Here is a 23684-nt window from a genome sequence, read left to right on the forward strand (position 1 = left end):
TGAATGGAAGGCACTTAGGGCCCTTAAGGAAATCCACAAACGCCTCCCTGATCCTACCACAATGATGGGAACTGTAGTTTAGAATATTATTTTCGTTGGCTGGATGGTGCCAAAGGGTGTGAATGGAAGGCACTTAGGGCCCTTAAGGAAATCCATAAATGCCTCCCCGATGCTACCACAATCTCAGACAAATCGTGCACCCCAAGACTTCAGAAAACAGTAGTAAAGGGGCATAATAAAAGGTAACAAGGCTGGGGATTCCTCTTTCTTCCTCCTCCCCCCCCCCCCATAGTGGAAAAGGATAGGTTGGTCTATTGTGCCCATTAGGCATGATAGCCTTGGTTGGGTTCAGAGGGAGAATGCCATTAAATGCCATTTACTGACCACTCTCAGCCAAACCTACCTCACAGGGTTGTTGTGAAATTAAAATGGGGAGGAGGAGGAAGAAGAAAAACATTGTGTTAAAAAAAAGTCGGTTACTGAGACGCAAGGGCAGGAGAGTTAGACTTCTTTGGCTTGTCGCTTGGAATGAGATGCTGGACAAGAAGGACCTTTGGTCAGACCTGACAGAGAGTTTCTTATGTTAACAAGTCCCTCCCCTCTTAAAAAAACATTTGATTTTCAAACTGAACGCTTCCCACATGAAGAAGATCTGCATAGCATATTGAGCCATGGGCTCATGGGCGTGGGCAGGAGGGGCAGCTGTCCCCCCTCAAGTAAATAAATAAAAATATTTGACTAAAAGTAGAAATTGTAGAAAGATTTTAACAGATTTTTCTGAGCACTTAGGGTCAAAAGAAAGTAATTTAAAACAGCTGTTGTTCAGACATTTCATTCTGAATATGCTAGACAGAACTAGACAGAGGGTGTTGACAGGTGGATGTCCCACCCCCCTAACATAAATCCTTGCAATATCCAGGCTATTGTTACTCCTGGGGTTTTCGTTTGTTTTTTAGTTAAGCAGTTCCTGGAAGTGACACCTTACTACAGTATTTCCATAGGATGTGACTCCTATGGTGTCTTAATAAATCAGAAAGAGGCTAGCATGCAGCCTTTTTTGTAATCCCCATAGATACTATCACAAAAATATGCAAAGCGGATAAGCTTTATCTCAGTTCACCATCACTATGCCTGCCAATCCCACAGTCTACCCATTCAGATGCCTCTAGCATGTAAGGTAGCTAATTTGATATGGGGAGGGGGAAAGGAGGCCACTGGGCAGGAATTCTTAAATATTGTGTACTGCAGCCCCCTCCCCCCTCGCGATAATAGACCACCTTTGCTGTTTGCATGTAATGCTCTTTGATATATCAGGATAACAATTTAAGGTACCATATAAAGTAGGGGTGTGGAATGAGGTATTGTTGGAACCCAACACCCATTAACAATAGCCAGCATTCCCAAAATCTGAAGGTTCCCCACCCCTGACATAAGGGATGGGGAGAATGATAAGCAGCATCTTACAGCTGCCCATAGACACACTCTTAGTTCTGCAGAAGACAAACCTGTAGACACGATACCCATTATTTCCTCAACGAAGTGTTCTCTATCTCCCTGGCTTCCATGTTACTCCAGACAGCAGTGACTTACTGATCCTCTTACCTCCACAACTTCCTACCACGTACAGAGATTCATTAAAAACATCTCTTCTGCCACTTCCGCTCCCTTTCACATATCTGCAGCTAGGCTTCAGCAGGTGTGTATAAAGTGGGAGTGTGGGAGTTGGGTGGATTCTTTGGCATTCCCTTTTCCTGGCACCTGTGATGGCTATATCCACAACAGTTGGGGGGGGGGGATAGGCACATTTTTAAAAACAAGGCCATCCAGATTTGAACACACACCTAGTTATACATCACAGCTCAAACTGGGATTTCTTGCGAATCTTAATGCACCACAAAATTGCACATTTGGAATAGTCTTGAATAGTATCTGTGGATACTGGACAGCTCTTGGAGATTCATAAAAATTGATCACCCAGCTTTTGTAGGGTGCCTAACTAGGCCCCTTCACTTATCATCCCATCACTGGAACTAGTACAATCTTAAGGTCCTAAGATCAGCTCTTCAAGTGCCAAAATATGTTTCAAATGCTACACTATGTCTTGAAACAAGTTTTGTAAGAGCAGAGGCTAGGGTGTGAATGGCCACACAACTTCTGGCTTAGACTATCCTTTTACTCATGTGGCCTTGCTTCCCTAACTTTAAAGGATGGCTTTCAAACAACATGGAAGCAAGCAGTGGTAGACAAAATGCTAACTCTAGGTCTTATCCCACAGCTTTTACTAGGCATGGGCTTTGAACAGGCCAAAAAAACCCATTAAACAGTGTGTGGTTGAGATTGAACATCAGTCAGATCTAGCCAGATCCCCAGATTTCATCATTAGTGATACCAGTAGGTATCTAACCACCTCAATGCATATTTAACTAATTTGAAATACCAAAACAGTGAAGAGCGTTCAGTCTGGCTCATTGCCAGGCTCTCCCTTCAGCCATCCAGGAAGGCCATTTTAGGAAGACGCCTTATGAGGTGAGAAAATGCCCCTGCAGCTCTGAGCACATAGAAACAATTGAACATGTTTTTATCCAGTATTACACAAACATACGTGCTAGGTTTATCCTGCCTATAATACACAAATTTCCAGGGACACATAGGACAATTCCATATCTCCTTACTGCTCCCAAGATATAAATCCTGATATAACATATTCAGTTGCCAGATACTGTGCTGCTATGATTGACATATGTCAGACAGCAGGTCTAAAACTGAAGGTTTGATTTACATGTTTTACATGTTTTTATCTTATGCTGGTCTACTGTGAGAGTATGAGTACGTGTTGCCCTATTGCCTATCTAGCATGTTTTGTTTATGTATGGAGGTGCTTTTATCTTATGCTGGTCTATGACCATAATAAAAATTTGGATTGGATATCTGTGACAACAGCTCCGAGCTTATGCTGAAGTGCGTGTTTCTGTCCAAGCAGAATATAATGAATATAATGCTTCATGCTTTAAGCAAAACATTTAAGCAATTACTAGCAATATTTTGTAAATACCTATTCTCAGTTGAGCTTGAAAGGAAATTTGGAGGTTTCGTTCACTCCTTGGTAAGTTCAGGCCTCTTTTTATGCTCTCCTAGGACTTGTTTACACAGTTAAGGTTCAGAGGTAGTTGGACTGCCTCAGGATTGTCAGCAGAAAGGGCATTTCAGCCGTGTAACCTTTCTGTCAGGTCATTCATAGGTCATTGTGCTTCTCTCTGAAGCTATCACTCCCCCACTAGAAAAAAACAATCCGTCTGTTGCTTTCGGGTGGCGCTGTGGGTTAAAGCCTCAGCGCCTAGGGCTTGCCGATCGAAAGGTCGGCGGTTCGAATCCCTGCGGCGGGGTGCGCTCCCGCTGCTCGGTCCCAGCGCCTGCCAACCTAGCAGTTCGAAAGCACCTCCGGGTGCAAGTAGATAAATAGGGACCGCTTACCAGCGGGAAGGGTAAACGGCGTTTCCGTGTGCGGCTCTGGCTCTGGCTCTGGCCAGAGCAGCGATGTCACGCTGGCCACGTGACCCGGAAGTGTCTCCGGACAGCGCTGGCCCCTGGCCTCTTAAGTGAGATGGGCGCACAACCCCAGAGTCTGTCAAGACTGGCCCGTACGGGCAGGGGTACCTTTACCTTTAACCCTTGAAGAGTCCTTGATGGGGTGGTTTACTCTCTTCAGTCTCTGATCTACCCCTTGAGTGTAAATGTTTATACATGTTTATGGGAAACTTAATTCAATAGGCCTTACTCCCAAATCATGGCGATTGCACTGCAGCCTGGAATAAATGAATAATTTTAAGTAGGGGAGGTTGCTCCAGATTAGGTGACCATGCAAATAGGAGTTGCAAATTATTACTCTCCTTAATTCAGATTTCTGGTTATGTTAAATGATCATGTGTTAACTTGGATAGCTCAGTTGGTAAAGAATGAGACTCTTAATCTCAGGGTCATGGGATTGAGCCCCATGTTGGACAAAAAGATTCCTGCATTACAGGTGGTTGGACTAGATGATCCCTGTGATCCCTTTCAACAATTCTATGATTCTATGATAATCAAGAAGCATTTTGAAAATGGTTTGTTTTCATTCTATTTAGGTGAGTTTATTTAAATGTATGCTAAGACATGTGATACAAAACATACCTTTAAGCTATGTAAATATTAATTATGTCTTTCTATTGCCAGTAGCTCAAGAAAACAACAATCATAGAACTAGAAATCATATTCTTATAGATGTCTGCTGCAGTCATATGTGATTGTTTAATTTTAATTAGGTACTTCAGCAATAAAACTGGCAAATTGAAAATATTGTTTGAGGTGACTTTAAAATGTTACATTTTATTTACATTTATTTATTTATCTGTGGAAATTGAATTTCTTGGGTGTGTTTCTTTAAGAATTTCAGAAAAATGAATCTTGGTTTTTACTGTGCAGATACTAAGATTAGTTACTTGTATTGTGTCAACTATCTGTCAAAGTCAGTACAACTGTTACATAATGCTTCTTTAAGTTTTTGATGTGTATCTTGTTCTGATTCTCAAAACAGTTACAAAGTTACTGTTCTATTTTTAGAGTTTTACAGTCTTTAGTATAGGCAGCAGCTGTTTTAAGTGCATTCAATATGTGCGCAACTGCACGCACACACATTGCGCCAAATCTGGAAGTGACCCCAAAACGGGGCGGGGCGGCCTTATGGGGGTCCCCCCGAGATACGTGGGGGTCTGGAACGTAACCCCCGTGCAAATCAGTCACTGCCTGTAGTTGATTTTTTGTTCTCTGTCCTCATGTTATTGGAAACAATTTAAAAAATAACCTGTTTATGCTCTGTGTAGACAGTTGCTTCTGGTACAGTCTGATAAAAGACTGCGCAGCAGACAGCTTTAACTGTAACTCATTTCAGTTCTTCCTAGTTTACTGCACTCTGCTAGGCCTATGTCATGTTGTGGAAAGAAATAATTTATGGGAAAAGTGCAGATTCCTAAAACAAACATGAATGGTCTTTTGGTTTAAAACAAACCAAATGGTGTTCCTTGGAGTAGTTACACTTTTAAGTTATATCTAAGCTGATACTGTAGTTTCTTTGTTTGTTTTAAAAGGCATCAGCAGACTTGATGATTGCAGTTTGCATAAAATATCTATGCTTCTATTAAGTTTGTATTGCATGAATGGGTTGTGTTTGCACTGAGTAGACGTCAATCCAGGGAGCTGCAAAACCCATAGGAAGCAGTCCATGACTACCTTAAGAGCATGCACATTTCTTCAGTGTGATTACAAGTGTTTAACTTGTAAGTGGGAATTGGACTGAAGCCACTTCTTTTTTTGCAGTTTGTTTATAAGTTGCTATACTTGGCAAATAACATGTTCCCCTGTTTCCTTAATAGTATTGGGGACAATGCAGAAGAGAGAGAGAGACAGCACCTGACGGCCCCCTCCCCCCTAAATACAGTCATGGGAAAAAGAAATTCTTTGAATTCTGTGATTTTACATATGAGAACATAATAACAATCACCTGTTCCTTAGCAGGTCTTAAAATTAGGTAAATACAACCTGACATATGACACCGTGTCATGATTTATTTAACAGAAATAAAGCTGAAATGGAGAAGGCATGTGTGAAAAAGCAACTACACCTTGTGATTCAGTAGCTTGTAGAACCACCTTTAGCAGCAATAAGCTGAAGTGATCATTTTCTGTATGATTTTCAGTCTCTCACATAGTTGTGGAGGAATTGTGACCCACTCTTCTTTATAGAGTTGCTTCAGTTTGTTGAAGTTTGCTGGCTGTTTATGCACCGCTCTCTTAAGGTCCTGCTACAGCATTTCAATTGGGTCGAGGTTTGGACTTTGACTCGGCCATTGCAATACCTTGATTATTTTCTTTTTTAGCAACTCTGTCATAGATTTGCTGGTGTGCTTGGGATCATTGTCTTGTTGCATAATCCAATTTCAGCCAAGCTTTAGCTGTCAGGTGGATGGCCCCACATTTGCCCCCAGAATACTTTGGTATATGGAAGAGTTAATGGTCGACCCAATGACTGAAAGGTTCCTAGGTCCTGTGGCTGCAAAACAAGCCCAAATAATCACCATCATGCTTAACAGTTGGTATGAGGTGTTTGTGCTGATAAGCTGTGTTTGGTTTTCACCAAACATGGTGATGTTCATTATGGCCAGCATCTCCACTTTGGTCTTGTCTGTTCAAAGGACATTGTTCCAGAAGTATTGTGGTTTCAGATGCATTTCAGATGCAGTTTTGCAAACCTAAGTCATGCTGCCATGTTCTTTTTAGAGAGAAGAGGCTTTCTCCTGGCAACCCTTCCAAACAAACTACACTTTTCCCATCTTTTTCTAATTGTACTATCATGATCTTTAACATTCCACATCCTAACCGAGATGTAACTCTTGGGTTTCTTGCAATTTCTCTGAACATTGCACGGTCTGACCTTGGGGTGAATTTGCTGGGATGTCCACTCCTGGGAAGATTGGCAACTATCTTGAATGCTTTCCATTTTGAATAATCTTCCTCACTGTTGAATGATGAACTTTAAATTGGTTGGAGATGACCTTATAACCCTTTCCATGGTTTCATGGGTAGCAACACTTGCTTATCTAAGAGCATTGCTGCTGTCTTTCCTCCTTGGCATTGTGTTAAAAAACACCTGAAAGCTCCAGACCAGCAAACTGCTGAAATTTCAGCTTTTATAGAGGTGGGCACACTTGCTGATGATCAATTAAGCAAGGGCATTTGATTAGCTGTACCTGTCTGCTACTTAGTCACTTAATTCTTATGGAAGCAGTAATGGGGTGTACTTAGTTTTTCACCCATGGCTTCCCCATTTTGGTTTTATTTTTTGTTAAATAAATCATGACACAGTGTAATATGTCATTCATTGTTGTTCATCTGAGGTCGTATAGGTGTTTCCGTGCGCTGCTCTGGTTTGCCAGAAGCGGCTTAGTCAGGCTGGCCACATGACCAGGAAGCTGTACGCCGGCTCCCTCGGCCAATAAAGCGGGATGAGCACCACAATCCCAGAGTCGGCCACGACTGGACCTAATTGGTTAGGGGTCCCTTTACCTTTACCTTTTAAGACCTGCTAGGGAACAAATTACTATTATGCCCTCATATGTAAAACTATAGAATTCAAAGAGGGTGTGCTTTCTTTTCCCCATGACAATAGATACAACCTGAAGAAGAATTTTGCAGTTCAAATGTTTCTTATCAAATTTTCAGTGACGCGACTTTGGGAGCGAAGGCTAACACTATTGAAAACAGAATCTAGATGAAAAACTATTTTGACATACTGAAACACTGGGCCAAAAACCGACATAATGAAATTCAACAGGAATAAATGTTAAATATTGCATTTGGGTACCAAATCAATCAATAAGTTAATTAAAGGGAAAAGTACAGGATGAGAGAGGCCTGCTTCATAACAGTACATGTGAATAGGATATACGTCTCTTAGCTGATTAGCCAGTAGAGTGATATGACTGCAAAAAGAGCTAATGCAGTCTTAAAGGTAAAGGGTAAAGGGACCCCTGACTGTTAAGTCCAGTTGTGAATGACTCTGGGGTTGCAGCGCTCATCTTGCTTTACTGGCCGAGGGAGCCGGCGTTTGTCTGCAGACAGCTTCCGGAGCATGTGGGCAGCATGACTAGGCCACATCTGGCGAACCAGAGCAGCGCACGGAAACGCGTTTACCTTTCCGCCAGAACGGTACCTATTTATCTACTTGCATTTTGACGTGCTTTCAAACTGCTAGGTTGGGAGGAGCTGCGATCGAGCAACGGGAGCTCACCCTGTCGCGGGGATTCGAACCGCCGACCTTCTGATCGGCAAGTCCTAGGCTCGGTGGTTTAGGTTACATTATTAGAAGCATTGTGTCCAGATCACAAGAAGTAATATTTTCAACTATTACCAAGCTGCATCTGAAGTCTATGTCTGCTTCTGGGAGCCATCTTTTAAGAATAACATTGGCAAATCAGAATGTGTCAAGGATGACCTGGATACTGAAGGGTCTGGAAACCAAGTCCTATGAGCAACTGTTGAAAGAGTTGGGTATGCTTAGCCTAGAGGAGAGAGGGTTGTCTGAAGGGTTGCCATTCAGAAGTTGAAGCTGGCTTGGTCTGTGTTGCTCAAGCAGCCTTCTTAATTATTGGGTCCCGTATATTGTTGGACCAACTCTCATTATCCCTTATATTTGTCTAAGTTGGTTGTGGATAATGGGAGTTGTAGTCGAACAACAAATAGGGACCTAAGGTTGAAGAACTCTGTTCTATAGGTCAGGACTAGAACTAGTAGGTTGAGATTACAAGGAAGATTTCAGTTAAACATGGAAGCTTCCAAATGATAAGAAGAGCTATTTGGCAGTGGATATTTCTGGCTTGGGAGGTGGTGGGTTCTCCTTTTTTGGAAGGCAGTAGCAGAGGTTGAATGGCCATCTTTCATCAGTGTTAGGAATTCAGATATACAGTGGTACCTCGAGTTAAGTACTTAATTCGTTCCGGAGGTACGTTCTTAACCTGAAACTGTTCTTAACCTGAAGCACCACTTTAGCTAATGGGGCCTCCTGCTGCTGCCGCACCGCCGGAGCACGATTTCTGTTCTCATGCTGAAGCAAAGTTCTTAATCTGAGGTACTATTTCTGGGTTAGCGGAGTCTGTAATCTGAAGCATATGTAACCTGAAGCGTATGTACCCCAAGGTACCACTGTACTGTATGAGCTAATAGCCAAATGGCACCTTAAACCTAGGTTACAGTTGCCATAACAGAATATCTAGGTGCCACACACCCCCAGTGATGATTTGTTGTTGTTATTGTTGGTTTCATTTCTATACCACTTTAAATTTTACAGAAAAAAATCTCAAAAGTGGTTTGTAATACATTAATATATTTTTATTGTAAACACCAAATTAAACATGTATTAACAATTTCTGCTAAAAATGTGTCACTCATGTGAATTGCCTACTAATTCATGCTTCTCAAAATAATAAATAAAAAGTGTTGCTGATCCTCCCCAGAAGCAACTAGACGTTCTGTTTTGGTGCCCACAACCCAGGTCCCAGAAGCCATTTGGCTCCTAGCTTTTCTGTCCCAGTTTCTATCACTGCTCACTGGGTGACTTTGGGCCAGTCACAGCTTCTTAACTTACCTCACATGGTTGTTTTAGGAATTACTTGAAGAGGGGGGACAACCATGTACTTTTTGGAGAAAAAGATGGGGCATCAAAGCAGTAAATGAGCTCTCCTGCTTACCTGCTTAAGAAAGCTGGAGGAGCCATCCAGATGGAGATATCACTTGCCAACCTGGCATCCAGAGTTTTCCACGTGGTTGAAATTGGACCCATGCCAGTTGCAAAATGCTCCTGGTGCCTGAGGAATTTTGAACACTGTCTCTTAGGGATGCTGTAATTGTATACTGCATTGTAGATCCTTTATTGACCACCAGATGGTCTTTAGGGCCCCTTCCAACTCAAATTCTCCTATATAACACTGCAAACTTTGTTTGATCTTAATAAAACTGGTATTTTTCACTCCCTTTGATCCCCCCCTTCATGGACCACTGTAGATACCTTCTTTACATCAGGGAGATGTTGAATGTTAATCAGAATTCTTTTTCAAGAGCAGTTGTATGCAGTGGCAAGAGAGAAGGAAGTTTAAATATTTTGTTTATGTGAAACTGAGAGTGAGTAGTATTGATTGCCTAGTGTGAAGTGCTGAGTGTTTTGCAAACTTTTCCTTCCAAACAACAGTTCTGTGGGTAGGGCAGTATTATGGTATTTCCTTTGTCCCTCAGATAGGGGCAGTGAGATGGTGCTATGTTCACAGTCAGCCTTTAGTGGTTTTGATTCAGCAGAGATTAGAACCTACCTCCTGGTCTGCATGTGTTATTCTGTCCATTAGATCGTGCTTGCTGTCTGTATTTGATCTACCAAACTTTATCTGCTTGGTTTTTTTTGGGGGGGGGGGAGGGGGGAGTCATTTCTAACTACTTTGGCTGTAGCATATGCATTTTGCTTTGGCTTATTGGAACTAATATTTGGCCTGATGAAGACTTTTAATAATGAAAGCAGGCAGTGAAATTGACTCATTGCAGATTAAGTAACAGTCATCACTTAACAACTTCTTCTTGAAAGAGGCTTGAGCTAAGGAGTAGATGTTAGGTTAGAAGTAAAGTTGTGGGTAGCACATTTTAAGAAAGCTGTTGCATGTTTCTAGTCTAGAACAATTAAACTTTAGTATTGCATTTGAACAGTTTTTTCAGTCACTGTTTGGATTTGAAACTGCTTTCTTATTCTGAAAACAAGTCTCTGCAGGTTTCCTAAAGTCCTTTTACTTAGCCCTCTTTGTGGGGTGTAGGGAATCAAGCTATAAAAATTGAGCTATGTCACCTTAGTAAATTCACTAAGAGCTTAACTGCAGAGCGTAACAATCCACTTTAGAATAACCAAACAGATTCAAATGTAGAAATGGCAAATGGTTCCTGAATTGTATCACTCACTAGTGTGTTGTGCATTGGGTGGGGTACTGAATGTTGAAATGCTCTGCATTACAAAACAAAGAACACTACGTGCTCATGGATAGCTGTATTCCAGGAAAAAGCATTGGCCCCAGCAAAATGTTTTGAATGATGTGAGTAGAAACTAATAATTGTTGCTCTCCTTCTTTCTTTACAATTGCTGAGCTACTGTGCACTGTCTTCTCCCTCCTTCCCCATACTTGTATATCACAGTGTTGAGGGCAAGACGTGCAGCATTTCTAGTTTATTTTTTCATAGACTTGTTGTTGTTGTTGTTGTTTAGTCGTTTAGTCGTGTCCAACTCTTTGTGACCCCATGGACCAGAGCATGCCAGGCACTCCTGTCTTCCACTGCCTCCCGCAGTTTGGTCAGACTCATGTTGGTAGCTTCGAGAACACTGTCCAACCATCTCGTCCTCTGTGGTCCCCTTCTCCTTGTGCCCTCAATCTTTCCCAACATCAGGGTCTTTTCCAGGGAGTCTTCTCTTCTATAAGCATGCTTTAGGAAGCCAACCCCGCCTTCCACCCTCCCTAAATTCCCCCTGTGCCAGGATGTGTCTGCACTAGTGGAAGTTCACACTATTTGTTTCCCACATAAACTGCTTCAACTGTGTTACCTATTTATAATTGCACAAATGACCAAATTCTTCAGAAAGTTATTTTTTAAAAAAAATATTTTCCAAGATTATCAGAAGTCTTTGAACCTGCCCTTAAAAGGAGATGAACTAATTATTTCTTCCTTTCTTCTCAAGCTGGGTTATCAAGTTCACTCCACTGTTTCTCAGAACTCATTCGGCACCACACCTTAACTAGGTAAGGTTATACCCAAAGAATTTGACCTAGGCACTTCCTGCAACAACTTTCATACCCAACAAAAGTTTAACCCAGAGTAATTTTTAACTCAAAGTTTAATATTAGGTTTCGTTTTATCATAATTCACAAATACTTTTAATAAACAATACAAAAATCATACATATTTTTGGCTGCATTCCCTCTTCCATGCAATTGGGCGATTTATAACAGAAATATTACTGGACTGTTACCTACTCTATTAGTGTCTGTCAGTGCTTTGTCTCATTAGCTTTTCACTTAAAAGTGCCCCATGATAGCAGTTTCTAACTTATTTCTTCAAGTATTAAATTTTGACTAAAATAAGTATGTGTTTCTTTTCTTTGAGTCACACAAATTGCTCTCTTTTAAGGAATAATGTGTTGTGCCTAGAATGTATGCAAATTCTAGAGGATGTGGGTGAGCTCCATCATGAAGACATGCCGGTATCAGTTATGCCGGATGTGCTGATCTATCTTGCTTTGTTCATGCTTTCCTTTTTTCACGATGATCTACATACCTATTGTAGGTAACTCTAATAATATTTAACTTCATGGTAAATTTATGAATGAATAGGATATTATTTAGGGACGCGGGTGGCGCTGTGGATAAAACCTCAGTGCCTAGGACTTGCCGATCGTATGGTCGGTGGTTCGAATCCCCATGGCGGGGTGAGCTCCCGTCTTTTGGTCCCAGCTCCTGCCCACCTAGCAGTTCGAAAGCACCCTTAAGCGCAAGTAGATAAATAGGTACTGCTTTATAGCGGGAAGGTAAATGGTGTTTCCATGTGCTGTGCTGGTGCTGGCTTGCCAGAGCAGCTTCGTCACGCTGGCCACGTGACCCGGAAGTGTCTTCGGACAGCGCTGGCTCCTGGCCTCTTAAGTGAGATGAGCGCACAACCCTAGAGTCGGACACGACTGGCCCGTACGGGCAGGGGTACCTTTACCTAGAATATCATTTTAATGGTGATTACTGTTTTACCTCTTCTATATGTTGATATATTGTACAAAACAAACAGTCCATCCGGTCACACTAGCATTATCCTGTCATAGGGAGCTTCTGGACTTTTTTCCTGAGTTCATGTATACCCATGCATACCTTGTGTCAGGACAAGGCCCGGTCTTGACTCAAGACATTCTGCTACTAGAAGCATAAAATTGGCGCCCCTTCCTCATTCCACATACAAAAGCCAACTCAACTGGCAGTGGAATCTTATGACTTGATGACTTGATATCTATCTTTTGGGATTGCTTGGAAATGTCGCCTTTCACTCCCCTTGCATTTGTGGTCATAATAATATGAGGGGGGGGAGGCTGGTTCATGTCATTGACTTGATTGGACTGATTTGCCATTGACTACCGTATTTTTCTATGTATAAGACGATGCTTTTTGCTAAAAAAAGTTAGGCAAAAATTGGGTGTCGACTTATACACAAATAGTGAATGCAGAGGGGGGACGTGCAATTAATTGGCAGCAGTGATTGGGCAGGTGATTGGGGGCTGCGGCAAGGCCGGCTGGCAATTGGTGGCTGTGATGAGGTGGGCTGTGGCAAGTGGGCGGGTGGGCTGTTGGTGGTGGTGAGCGGGCAGACAATTGGCAGCTGCGTCGAGGTGTGTGATCGGCAGTGGCTGTGGCATGTGATTGGCAGTAGCAAGCAGGCAGGTGAGTGATTGGCAGAAGTGACCTCCGTCCCCCAAGCTAAACAACTTAATTTCTTAATTTTGGGTTAAAAAAAATAAGGGGCGTCTTGTGCACAGAAAAATACGGTAATTGTTGATGCTGGCATCTGTCTGTCACAGGAGACAATGGAAGAGTTCACCTTTGGGGGTAAAGGCAAACTGTTGGACAGTTACAGCACCTGCTGTGGCTGTAGAGACTGATATGGGAGAGATATTTAATTGCAGGTGGGTCAGATGAAGGTGTCTGGTTTTACTGCTACATTTGCAGACATCTTTGTAAGACAGAGTTAGTCTGCCAACAGGCCAAGTGCCTGATAGCGGTTTTGCAAGCCAGTTGACTTTTGCTGAGGAGTCCTATTTGAAATGATCATGCATACTCCTTTATTCAAGCTTTGTACTTTGGCTTTAAAAAGTGCTTTTGTGAACTATTTAGTTTACTTTGCATTTGCTTTTGGTGTTTGCCTTTGGCATCTAATCCTGTGCTATATTTCTGTTGTTAATAAAATAATTTAGTTAATAATCTGATTTTAGCCTGGAACAAAGCCCTTCTAAGTCTTAAAGTGGTACCTCGGGTTAAGTACTTAATTCGTTCCGGAGGTCCATTCATAACCTGAAACTGTTCTTAACCTGAAGCACCACTTTAGCTAATGGGGCCTCCTGCTGCTGCCGCACAGTTCTGTTCTTATCCTGAAGCAAAGTTCTTAACCTGAAGCACTATTTCTGGGTTAGCGGAGTCTGTAACCTGAAGTGTATGTTACCTGAAGCGTATGTAACCCGAGGTACCACTGTATTACTAAACTCCTGTCCTAACATGGAATATTTCATATTTGAGTATTGTAGCCTTTGCTGTTGCTTCATTGTATGCAGCACTCTTCCCTCTAAAAAGCATCTTTCTAAAAAGCAGTGCTGTGATTGATTTTTCATTTCACATCAGTTCTGGAATTTCTCAATTTTCTTTTCCTAGTGAATCTTTCTAGTGAGCTCACAATTTGCATTTCCTCAAGTGCAAACTAATGACATCTCAGTTGAAATCATTGGGGTTTTTGAAGAGCCCTGCTAGATCAGGCTGATGGTCTACTATCCTGGTTTACACAGTGGTGTGGGAAGCCCGGGTGGCACCCATGACAGACCCTCAACATTCCAAATATTCCCACCAGTGCCTAAAATTAAAGGTCTGTTGTCTCTATTGTCCTATGCTAATCTCATCATATTGCTGCTCAAAAGTTTATTCTTGCCTAGTAACTTCACCCCTTTTAGCTTTAATCACCTGTGTTTACCCCACAATTTTTGTAATGACATCTTCCAAAGTTTGGGGGTGTGTGGAATCTAAATAGCAGTCCATAAAGTCTTCACGTATCCTCTTGGAAAGTCAGCTGTGCTTTTCTACTTCAAGAAACTGACACATGATGATTGTCCAGTAGGTGGCTGAATTCATGTTTAGTTCACATTTTGTACTATTCCAACCAAGAGAGTACTTTTCTTATCTAACATGTTTATATTGGGAAATGTGCAGTTTTGTAGTAATTGACTTCAAAGTAAACATGCTTCATATTGTACTACTAGACCGTAATCCTAAGTATGTTTATCTGGGAGTAAGTCCTGTTGAATTGCATGAAGCTTTCTTCTGAGTAAATATGCAAAGAATAAGGCTGAAAATTATATAATATGCACACTGTATATTATACAATACTATATGATATATATGTGATATATATATATATATATATATATACATGATATATATGTGGGTGGGTGTGACCACAGAGAGACAATAATTACAAATGTGTGCTAATGTGAAAACAGCTTTTAAAAACACTTTGGAGGACTTTCAAAACAGCCAATGCAGTTAGTCAAGCTATTTTAGTCTGGCTGGTAATTTACTAGGAAAAATATCACATACTTTTCACCTACCTTGTAGCCTAAGGGTAGAGTTTCATGGTATTTTATCATCCTCATTGCCTGTTTTTATTCTGGCACTGTGAAGCTAACAATAAAAACAAAGCCAGAATAAAAATATCATATACATTTTGTATTGGTTGTGGCAGCAGAACAGGATATATCTCTATCTATCATCTATCTATCTATCTATCTATCTATCATCTATCTATCTATATATACGTGAATTACACTCAATTTGAGAAAGTCATTGTCAGGTCTTAGTAATACAGGTCAGATCTGCCTCCTCATCCACAATCAAGTCATGGATGAGTGAGGTCTTACTCCGAGCAAACTGGGTATTCAGCAGCAGCATCCACAAACGAGAGCTGGCTGATAGGCCAACCTCAGTTCCCCAGGTTGGAGGAGGGGTTGACACACAGCACAGTCACCAACTGCCTGTGACATGTGCCCCTTACTTGGCCTGCTCCACCTCACACCTCCCCCTACCCTGAACCACTGTGTTTGCCCACCTCCCAACTGCTCTCCCCAGTTCTCCTCTTCCCAGGCATGTCCCACAAAAACTGAACTTAAAAACATACATATGCATATGTATATACATACACATTCATTCATTTGCACCAACTGTTTCGTTCTGTCTCTAATGTAGACACACACAGTCTCTCACTGTAACCGCTCGCTCATTGCTATCAGGCTTGGAAAAGCCCATATGAAGCTTTTCCAAAGCTAATTTCAGCTCAGGAGCAAGGGACAAGGATGAGAGACTTTAGCCTTGAATGGGAGACCCCATGGGCCATATCAGGCCCATAGGCTGTCAGTTCCCTGTCCATGATATTTTCTAAACGAGGCATTGCCGGGAATAAAAAACCTCAGGGCACAGGCCCATCACCCAAATTTGCGTCTATTTGAATATGCTAATTTGTGGGCCTGGATTCAAATTTAGGCAAACTTTCAGAGGGAGAAAACAGAGTTTTTCTGAGAGTTTTGAGGTATGGTACCAGCAGGATTTTCTGGACTCGGTGTGCTGTATGTGGATTGTAGCCCCCCCCAATCTGTTCGCAAGAACTGATGCTTAAGTACATATTAAAAGTAACTCTAACTCTTTCTGACACAGTCCTTTCTCACCCAAGCTATCCGTTGTGTGTACTTCAAGTCCTCTGTTATCCACACTTGATATGCAGCAACTACAGATCAACAAAACTGGAAAGCAGGAAAATGCCCTATGTGCAGAGTTGATAATTCAAGCAAGTTAGACAAGTTACACATGCATATTATATAACTGAGCAATCAAGCATGCAAAAAGCTTCCCAGAAAAATCCTACCATTTCAGAGATGGGAACATAACACTTAAGCCTGAGAGATGAGTAATGTAAAAATTAAAAAATCCACACCTCCCTTTTTGAATTCCATATGGTGGTGACAAACATCAGGGGAATGCTATTATCTTTATATCACACATGTAAATTTTCCATATAGGGCAGCTGGATGCTCTTTTATCTGGCCCATTACTCAAATGAGTTCAGGGTAGTGTTCATGTCCCCCTCCCCCGTGCTCATTTTGACAACTTTGTTAAAACCCAAGGGGTGAAACTACCTGACCCATGATTGCTCACTAAGTTTCATGGTCCCACAGTAAGCTTCCCCATCATCACTGTGCTGCCCTCCCCATCTCTACAGTCACTCAACTTCCTCACCCCCCCCTTGGCTTTACAAGTATGGGCTGAGAGTGCCCCCCCCCACTTCACATACAGAGCAGATGGTGCTGCTGGGAAAACTAAGATGTTTCTTAATAAAGGGCAGGAGATCTGGGCTCTTGGGCCTCAAGCCTTTTGGGCTCCCCACTAGCAATGGGTTGCATCCAGCTAAGTACTATAGAGAGTAAGCTTATTGGAATAAACCGAAGTTAGTCATGTTCATCAATTTTAGTGGATCTTCTCTGAGTAGGACTAATGTTGTGTTGAAAAGTGCATTTTACAAATGTGATGCTAGATTGTGATGGTGAACTATGGCAAATTCAATATATATTCCAAAACGTTTTTTAAAAAAGCATTTTCACAACTTTTTTTATGTGTCTAGATTTCACCTTAGCCACTCTCCTGTTTGTTGTATGTAAGAGCTTAGCAGATAACAGTTGAAGCTGTCTGGAGATGGGAAAGAAATGTAGTGACCCTTGCTTTCAAATTTGACACCTGCCAAGATATATGGTGTGGTATGGTAGGGTATGGTAATCTGGGAAATGTGCAGAAATATTTGAAGTTTCTTTTGCTGTCCATTTAGCTGGATGATAAGTCTGTCTTGGTACAGGTGATATAGAATGATAGTTAAAAAGGTATTTGCCCAAACAGAGTTACTTCAGCTGCCTTGTGTCTTCAGCAAATGAACATATAGCTTTGTGTGAAGCTGATTTGTTTCAGATAAACAAGAGTTCAATAAAATGAATATCCTACTTTAAAAATGCATGCTTTTCGTTGGTTGCATATTCATTTTAATTCCTGTGTCAGACAAAATGATTCAGAGGTGAGTAGGAAGCAAAGGTATGACTCAGGCTTTTAAAGCTGGTCATGGCTCATTCAGTGAATCAGGAAGATTTTAAAACCCCTTTAGGCCTTTGAAAGAGGATTTGTATTCTTTGAGATGGGAATTCACTACTTGGCATAGGAATTTTTACAGTTGCCATAGCAGTGAGCAAGAGTAAGCAGGAGTAGTAGTATTTCTAAAACTAACACTAATGAGGATTATTTTATTTGAGAGTAAATTACAGCTGGTCAAGTCTCGAATTAAATAAACAGTGAAGGATTAATGTCGATGACCTTTTTATGCTAAAGAAGTAAAGATAGCCATGCTGGCCCATATGAAAAGTTCCAAAATTTATAGTAGGACAGTGTTGAGATTCAGTTTAATGTTGTCATTGTTGTGCAGGATATTTTTGCTGCACAGGCAGTTAGTACAATCTGAACAGCACTAAACAGTATGTTCTGCTGCCCAAAAGCTGCCCAATGGATTTGACTGCTTCTCTGTGTTAAAAATGTGGTTCCCATCAAAGGAATGGCTATTGTACTAGAGGTCTACCACAATTGGATCGCACCCATTACTTTTGTTAGGCCAACCAAAATGTCTCAGAAGTTTTTACTGTAATGTTAATCAAAATAGTTCTTGAATGGTAAGAGTTTTCAGGTTTCCAGCAGTTTGCAAAGTTGATTTTTGGCTCTTGGGTTTTGGGAAGTTAGAGTTTTTAATTGCTATATCTCAGATACTATTGTTTAAATGTGTAGACGTTTCCTTTTTTCCATTTTTAATTTGTACACTGCCTTTCTATATTACAATACACAAGGTGCTTTACAAGTTGAAGAAAGAACAAAAGATATAGCCGAGATCACACACCTTAGAACCATGGGATCCAATACAAAAAAGTTGTAATAAAAACATAAATAACTTATATCAAATATAATATATCCATTAGAATATAATAATACACAATAAAATTAGCCCAAAATATAACTCAAATTATTAAACAGAAATGGACTCTTAACAAACAAATAATTACTAAACTATTATCAATAAAAATAACATCAGGTCACAATGCATAAAATTCCACAGTGCATACAAAAACATGTAAAAGGTTCAAATTGAGAAACAAAGACACACAACTTATAAAATTGTTAAATAAATAAATCTGTGAACTCTTTCTCTCTTCCCAGCTACTTCTGCGGTTCTTAAAGTCATGGTCTGGGAGAGGCCGTGGTTCAGGTTGACTTGATTGAGGGTGAGGGAGGTGAGGCTCTTTTGCCCTTCACTGCTCTTCATAATACATAAGGTCTGTGGTAGAAAGTAAGCAAGACCCATATTTTATTTACCAGACTGATTGAATGAAGGGGTGCTGATTCACTAGCGGCCAAAAAGATTGTGAAAATCTTTAGGAAAAGTTGTATTTCTGAGGTTTGATGGCTCATAACATCAGCCTTTTTAAGAATAAGACCATAAAAAACAATATAATTACTTATCATTAGAAAGACAATGTAATGCAGAATAATGCAACAAAGTGTTGAATTATCTTTATTCTATCAAATGTTACAGCCAAATAAAATGAATTCTACACAGAAAACCAAGATAACTTTTCACCATTTCTGTTAGTACTTGGTGTGGAGCTAGTTCATGTTTTATTTCATGGAAATAATAAAAATAAAATAAAATTTAAAAAATCAGAAAAATGTGATAAGGCATCAGATGCAAGCAGGGTTAATAAAGATATGGGACTCTTTAGGAATTAAGAATACTATACTAATATAGTATACTTTATATTAATCGGCAGTTTGTTTATAAATGAAGGGATGCATTATAAAGCCTAATACATAAATTATTTTGTGCAGCTGGTAGAAAAAAGAAGCGCAAGTTAACAGTGGAGACATTGTGTCTAGTAATTCAATTAGTATTTATTCTCATGTGTCTGACAGCAATTCAAGTAACTAAAGAAGCATAGTTATTAACTCTGATTTTTTATTCAGTGAAAACAAGTACAGTATAGTAGCCCTAGGAATGTCCTTGAGCCTGACATATTTAAGCTCAAAGTCCAACTTTGTTATGGACTCATAGTAATATGTTTTGCTTATATGTTGTGTCATATTTTTCTCATCCTCCATTTTCCATTCATAAAATGAAAAGAATATAAAGTCCTGCACAGAGGAGTTGTGGTTAAGAGGATTCTTTCCCTCTTCCCTCATTGTTGGTTCTTTATGGTAGGGTAAGGGAGAACATACATCAGGCATAGGCAAACTCGACCCTCCAGATGTTTTGGGACTACAACTCCCATCATCCCTAGCTAACAGGACCTGTGGTTAGGGGTGATGGGAATTGTAGTCTCAAAACATCTGGAGGGCCGAGTTTGCCCATGACTGACATACATACTAATAAAAACAGGACATCCCTTGTTTGAACAGTGAGGGAGAAGTGCACCCATTTCCAATCTGGCCAGACATAGATGTGAGGGGTGAGAAGAATCACTCAAACAGGTCCTTGTGTGTAAATAAAAAGCTTACTGTCAGGATGGAATACTTAATTGATACTGTATCAGTTTTGGATTATTAACTCATTGTGTACTTTTAGCTAGCTGTTTATGGGTAATGGTTCTGGGGTAAACTTGCCAGACCTGCTGTTTCAGCTAACCACAGGAAATAATGGGACAGGCCAATGAAAATTTTCAAGGGGGGGGTATAGTTATAAAAATAAGCTGACTTCTTATTGTCAATTTTGTGAAAACAAGTTTAACTGACATTCCCCCTGCCTCTTATTGTGCTTCGCAACGTCTCAGATCTTACTGTTTGGAGAAGAGCTTTAAATATAGCATGCTGCATGAGCTGGCTAGCTAGTCCTTCTTTGTCCTGTTTAAGACTTAGTAATTATAGAAATAGGTAACTCTAAAATTGCAATGAGCAAGGGAGTGAGACGTCTGTTGGGGTTTGTTGAAGTCTAAATGTTTAAACAATTCTAGGAAAAAATATAACGTACCTTTATCCTTCCATCATTTTTTGTATTACAAAATGAAGTAAAGCTGTTTTAAAAACAGGACCAATCTTCAATACTCCTTCTAAAGGTGTCCGTTTTAGTTTTTAAATAAAACTGGGATTTTCTTAGGAAACATACTCCTAAAAACGTAAGTTATTCATGGGAAGCTTGTACATGCAACCTTTCATAAGATAACCTCTCAGATAAGATCTCCTGTATTAAGGGGTATCTCAAAAAGTGAAGTAGATTTTATATTAGAGAGTTCTTTTGCAGCTGAATTTGAACTATGAAGCAGCATTCATTCATTCATTCATTCATTCATTCATTCATTCCTTTTGCCATTGCAGAATAGGAGTTTAGAGGTAGTGATTTGAATTCAGAAATGGAGGTGCATAAATGAAGGAAATATCCACTTGCACCAAGACTGGTATCTCAAAAGTTTGCCAATTCCTAATCCTTGCTGTAGCAGCCACCACCACATGTTATGCTGTTCTATATGGTCCCAGCCCCAAACCTCTCTATGTTGCTTTTTGGGGAGGATGCACAATGAGGTAGAAAAACTCCATTCTGTGAGCAGAACTCTTCTCATGACCATTGGGACCCAAGCCAATAAGGCATAAGCTTAGTTCACATATAATTCTAAGCCAAACCTTAGCTTTATGGTTAGCTAGGCTTAATGTGGACTGGAGTTCCCTATTAACCACAAAGCTTTTTCCAGAACTCTGGATAAAAGCAGTTCATGTGCCCTGATATAATCAAAGTCAGTTGCTACAGTAGCTTTTACACTGATATATGATACATACATTCTGTTTTCAGAAGAATAGCTTTCTGGAGAAAGGTGCACTTTGAATCAGGAGCACAACACACCGGGAGAAATATGCCTGATAAACATAATGCATTCTTGAGGCATCCTCATAGGTGTTTTAGGTGTGCCTTTTTATATATTATTCAGATCTAGTTGAGAACAAAAGTAACTTGCAATCAGTGTTGTAAATTTATGTATGGACAGGAAAGAAAGAAAGAAAGAAAGAAAGAAAGAAAGAAAGGCAGCTGGCGGACTAATTTGTATGTGTGAACTTGGTGTGCTATAATGTCTACCCCAGGTGCACAATTTCTAAAATGAGATTCATTGGCTGGAAGTGATGATAGGAAGATAAGGAGAGCTATGCTTGGAATTTTGGCCTTCCAGCTATTGCTCTTGTACTGTGAGGTGTTACAGTCAACTAGGCATGGGTCACAGCTTAGTCCCATGATCACCATGTGCTTGGTTAATAAAAGTATTTCTTTCAAGTGAGCAATTTATTATAAATAGTGGAAATTTGTGGATTTATAGTAAATGCTTAGTAACAGTCTGTTGTAGAGATCTGTATATCACGATAACTTGTAGTTTGTTTTAAAACACTGCAGGCAGAGCTGTTACATATTGTCATGCCATAGTAAGCTTTAAATTAACAAAATTAACAAAAGATTGTGTCACACTTGCGTTGCAGTGCTTTGTATTTTAAATTTCTGTTTTAGATGTACTTACTGGCTGGGTTTGGGATATATGTTTTTTACCTATAGTACACATAGGAAACAAAGTTAAAACATAATTTTTATGTGTATATCATATTTATGTGTGTGCATTCCCCCTAATAAATGAGTAAATAGCTTTAATATACTGGGAATATTTTCTAGCATGTTTGGGATCTGTACATTCACATCATACTTTTTAAGGTGCAAGTTGGTGTGGAACTGGAGTAATTTACTGTTGTGTGTCTGAAATACAGTATATGATTGAGACTCAGCTGCAAAGTGCCTGCTCAGTCTGTGCAAGCCCAATTTTAATCCCACAATGCACCCCTAAACCCTTTTCCCTCTGGGTTTCTGAACAACGACCTCTGAGGTCACAATCCTGTTAATTGGCACCAGAAACCAGGGGTGTGTGAGGAGAAATTGGAAGGAGCTGTTGCATTCAGAGGAATTGGTGAATACAGATGTTGTACTACAGTGCCTTGTAGATTCTGGATTGCAGGGTCAAGGAAACCTAAATTCACATAAACATGACATTCCCTCAGTGAACTCACAGTCTCCTCCCCATTGGGAGGAGAATAATTGGGAAGCTTGTGGTCTGATCCTGTCTTGTCATGTGTAGAGGTTTGGGTGGGGCTCTGTGTGGATGGAAATTAGTGCCTCACCCCTGCTTTGAATCCGTGGTGAGAAAAGGAAGTCCAGATAGTGTTTTGTTTCTTTTGCAATACTTTGGGCCCTTGTTTTCCTGCAATCACAGCTTCTCTTCATGGGTTCATGGGAGTAATAAGTTCTCTTTTGCGCTTGATTAAGGGTAGTATGGGGATCAGTAATGCTGGCCACAGTCTTCAGTGGCACTTACCAAGTAAGTACATAAAAGATTTACTTACCCAGTGGGATTTATTTCTGCATAAACATAATAGGATTTCACTGACTGCAGGAGGAGAGAGAAACTACTTTGCCCAGTGATGCCCTTTTGGTTCTTTCTCTTAAGCATAATCTGGCTACTGGAAACCTCTTGCAGTTACTTCTGCTTCTGTTACTGAATTGCCCACTGTTTCGCTACATGTGGTACCCCAGGTTACATACGCTTCAGGTTACATACGCTTCAGGTTTCATACTCCGCTAGCCCAGAAATAGTACCTTGGGTTAAGAACTTTGCTTCAGGATGAGAACAGAAATCGTGCTCCGGCGGCACGATAGCAGCAGGAGGCCCCATTAGCTTAAGTGGTGCTTCAGGTTAAGAACAGTTTCAGGTTAAGAACAGACCTCTGGAACGAATTAAGTACTTAACCCGAGGTACCACTGTAGTCATTGCTGCTCTTCTAACACACAAAAGCATTGTGCCATCACACAACAGTGCTTAATATGCGCCACTCAAATTAGGTGGACTTTGTTACAGAAAGTGAAAAGGGCAGTAGACTTATGGGAATAGCTTCACCTAAATGCTTCTGGATCAAACATCTACTCAGATTGCACGATTGAATTATTGTCCTACAGCATGGGTGGGCTCTAGCTGGCTAGCCAGCCATGACAAATCTTCAGTTGCTGTTCTTGGCAGCCACTTTACAGACTCATTAAGTGTCTACCATGATTCATGAATAGTGAATATTTTGGAATGGTTGTACAGTTGTACCTCGGGTTAAGTACTTAATTCATTCCGTAGTTCCATACTTAACCTGAAACTGTTCTTAACCTGAAGCACCACTTTAGCTAATGGGACCTCCTGCTGCTGCC

General features: G+C 40.6%; 1 protein-coding gene across 2 annotated transcripts in view; it reads left to right on the forward strand.

Annotated features, from left to right (window-relative positions):
- Positions 1-23684, forward strand: part of TRPM7 (transient receptor potential cation channel subfamily M member 7) — a 73984-nt gene that overhangs the window by 745 nt on the left and 49555 nt on the right. The window lies entirely within an intron of this gene.

Source organism: Podarcis cretensis (assembly GCF_951804945.1).
Source record: "Podarcis cretensis genome assembly, chromosome: 14".
In the NCBI taxonomy this organism is placed as follows: Eukaryota; Metazoa; Chordata; class Lepidosauria; order Squamata; family Lacertidae; genus Podarcis; species Podarcis cretensis.